This window comes from Bidens hawaiensis, unplaced genomic scaffold (assembly GCF_021521415.1).
Source record: "Bidens hawaiensis isolate Kalapana, Puna unplaced genomic scaffold, B.hawaiensis_p1.1 tig00005061_1, whole genome shotgun sequence".
NCBI lineage: Eukaryota > Viridiplantae > Streptophyta > Magnoliopsida > Asterales > Asteraceae > Bidens > Bidens hawaiensis.
Genome location: NW_027491322.1, coordinates 612,097 through 616,079, shown reverse-complemented (window position 1 = coordinate 616,079; position 3,983 = coordinate 612,097). Strand labels below are relative to the sequence as shown.

The 3,983-nt window shown below is 38.6% G+C and overlaps 1 pseudogene; it reads right to left on the bottom strand.

Moving 5' to 3' along the window:
* Positions 1 to 1,890: 1,890 nt before the first annotated feature.
* On the bottom strand, positions 1,891 to 3,983 carry LOC143628745 (putative pentatricopeptide repeat-containing protein At3g01580 pseudogene; annotated as a pseudogene).

Below are 3,983 nucleotides of genomic sequence, written 5' to 3'. Positions count from 1 at the left end.
AACAACCTTTGGGTTTCACTTTTTAATTATTCGATCCGACTTAGCTGCGTCGAGACCGAATATATTTTTATATTATATAATCTTGAAAAATATGATAAATAGTATAACAAGCCCAACTTTGCACTTGGCTGGTAGCGGTTCTAACTAAAGGGGTATTTGTTTTTAACGGGCCGCGACTAACGAATGTTAACTCCGTTAGTGATTTGCTGACGTGGACCTTCTTCTCCGGCCGGAAACCTGCCGGAAACCCGCAACTCGCCTCCATTCTCCCTAATATCATCACACCGTCTCCCTCCCTCTTCAAAACACATCGGAAATTTGAAAATGAAGTACATTACGTCTTCTTCCATGGCCAATCCCTAGATACCAAACCCTATTTTATTTTCAAAAATTCGAAATCAATGTTACACGATCTACAAAATAAGCATAGGGCTTTTGTTAAGGGGGTCAAAACGAGTCGAATGAAGTGTCAATTACCTCGAATGACGCAAGATTGACGAGGATGGACTTTGCCGGAGACAACGGCGACACGTCGGTTAGGTTTCGTATGAGGGGAAAGATAGAGAGAGAGAAGGCGTAACAATATTAGGGAGAATGGAGGTGAGTTACAGGTTTCCGGCCGGAGAAGAAGGTCCACGTCAGCAAATCACTAACGAGGTTAACATCCGTTAGTCGCGGCCTGTTAAAAACAAATACCCCTTTAGTTAGGACCGCCACCAGCCATGTGCAAAGTTGGGTCTGTTATTTACCAATAGGTGATAGTTGGGATTATTTAGAACCAATTTTCCTATTAAAAACCAACTTGTAAAGTTTGTGTTCTTTAGACATTGGCCACAAAAGTTTTAACACCTTTACATGTTGGTCTTTTAAACTTTAGTTTTCTTTAAACTCTTATCACCGAAGTTTCACATATTTACCTGTTTGACCCTCAACGTATACGCTTTTACAATAAACTTAGACTTTCAAGTTTCTAACTCTTGACAAAAAGCTTTTAGATTTTCAACTTTGGTAACAATACTTTCATCAGTAATGAACCAAACCGATACCGATTGTATTCCCGTTGCAATGCACGGTGGCTTTCGAACATGTAATGTGTTTAACGCGCTCCGTTGCAACGCACTGGTAGAAATACTTGTTTAAAATTATTTACATGTCTATATACACAATACACAGTTACAATCTACCTAAACTACATTTTGGTACAGTTGACACTAGATTTTATTGCTAAACAATTGCACAACTTGATTACAATCTAGATCTTGTGGGCATGAAAGTATTTAATTTAGGTATATTGGTTTTTATTAATCCCAACTATTATATTTCGGTCACTACCGGTCCTAACTAACGGATTGGCTGATGACGGTCCTAACTTTTAACTTATTTGTTCCTAACGGTCCGCCTGACAAAATCCTAACGTCGTTAGTTTCAGGTACCGGAAAACGTATTTGGCCACTCAATTTTTTTCCTGAAAGCTCAACATTTTCGTCCCAAACATCTTGGTAACTTTGTATCGGACCTTTAGGAACCTTTTTCTAGTAAAAGCCCCAATTCCGGAAACCCTAGAACCATCGTCGGAATCCGTTGATGGTGCTCAAATGGTGGTAGTTGGTTGGCGGTGAGTCAATTGCTGGTGGTGGCGGTGTTCAGGTGGTGTTTTCCAGCAACAAATTTGACTTTTTCCGGCCAAAACGTTTTTCTAGCGACATGAAACTAATGGCGTTCGGATTTTGTTAGTCGCGGACCATTAGAAAAAAATACGTTAAAAGTTGGAACCGTCAGTAGCCAATTCATTAGTTGGGACCAACAATGACCAAAAGACAATAGTTGGGATTAATAAAAACCAACATACCTTTAATTTACAATATTAACAATACAAGTTTTTAATCACTTCTATCACCTATAAAAAAAATTTAAAAATCATACAAACAACCTTCTTCCTTTGTCATCACTTCCAATGATCTAAGCAGCCCATGAATGATATCAACTTGAGGGTGAAACCTATCATTTGCAGTAAAACTATGAACCTCATTATTAACCTCAATCACACTTTGACCATGCACTTTAGTCAAACTATTTCTTTCAATTCTATCTCTAACTTTCTCCAAATTATCCCACTCTTTATTCACAGCATGCATATTTGACAACAATATAAAGTACCCAACATCACTAGAATCACACAATAACAAATTACTTGCTGCAATCTCCCCTAGCTTTGTGTTACCATGAATCCTACACGCGCCCAATAGCGCCCCCCAAATATGCGCCCCGGGTCGTCCCGTCATGTTATTAATAACACCAATCGCGGTATCCAAATCCCCTGTTCGCCCGAACAAATCCACCATTATTCCATAATGATTCGACTCGGGCTTTAATTGATATTTATGTAACATAATGTTGTAAAGCTCTATACCTTCTTTTATCAAGCCTGCATGACTGCAAGCTGATAAAACCGAAAGAAACGTCACGTTATTCGGTTTTATGTTCGAAATATTCACCATGTGGTTAAATAGTTTTAAAGCTTCATTCTCTTTTCCATGAACTCCGTAACTTGAAATCATCGAGCTCCAAATGACAACATCTTTGTTTTTAGTAAATTCGAATACTTTAACCGCGTCACATAAGCTACCGCATTTTGAGTATGATTCGATAAGCGAAGACCTAATGAAACTATTATCTTCAAACACGCGTTTAACTACATAACCGTGAAGACATAAAGCCTGTTTAAGAATACCTAACGATGAACCAGCTGCGAATATTTTCACCGTAAGATTGACACATGGCGTGATTTGATTCGACAACATTTTGACAAAAAACTCAACTGATTCATCCATCATACCATTGTGTACACATCCAGTTATCAAAGCCATCCAAGAAACTGCATCTTTTTTAGGCGTTTTATCAAACAGTTTAATAGCTTCATTCGGTGAAGAACACATCATATACATATCAATCAACGATGTCGAAACCAACACATCCATCTCAAACCCTAATCTTGCAGCAATTTCATGTATTTTCATACCTTGTTCCAAGCTACAAGCGGATTCACACGCTTGAACTGCACTTATAACCGACGCTGAATTCGGTTCAACCGACTTACACATCATCTCATTAAAAACATTAATCGCGTCATCAGCAAGATCATTATGCGCATAGCAAGAAACCATAGAAGCCCATGAAATCACATCTTTATGTTCCATTTTTCTAAATATCATTTCAGCAGCATTAACATAACCGGATTTCGAATAAACGTTTAGTAAAGCGTTACACACCGTTAAATCACTATCAAATCCCATTTTAATCACAAATCCATGAACACATGCCATAGCATCCGGTAACCGAGCCGAAGCAGAAATAACGCTAACGAGTGTTACCGAATCCGGACTTACACGCGCATCCATTAACATACGTAAAAACAACCCTAACGCTAAATCCGAATCACCGTTTTTTCGGTACCTGGTTATAATATGTGTCCACATAACAACATCCGGTTTCGGGTACTCCTGGAAAACTCTTGACGCCTCATCGACTAGCCCGTTTTTCGAATACATGTCAATCAAAGCAGACCCAACAAACAAATTAACACCCATCTCATAACTCTTTTTCACAAGCCCATGAATCATTCTTCCATAAGTAACATCCAACAATCCCGAACACGCGTTTAACGCAATCGATATCGTGGCCTGATCAGGGTTTTGAAGAGGTATCATGTCATGAAACATTTGCAGAGTTTCTACATAAAGTTTTTGCCTATAATAACATTTCAGAATAGAGTTCCATACATATACTGTTCTTTGAGGCGTTTCGTCAAACACCTTGTGTGCGGTTTCGAATACGGCGTGTTTTGCATAGGAATTCCGCAATTTAGAGGCAATGAAGCTGTATTGAATAAACCCTGTTTTGATTATGAGAGAATGTACTTGTGTCACTGAGCTGTGATTGCTGCATAATCTGTAAAGATCAAGAATTAACTCCTTTGTTTTCAT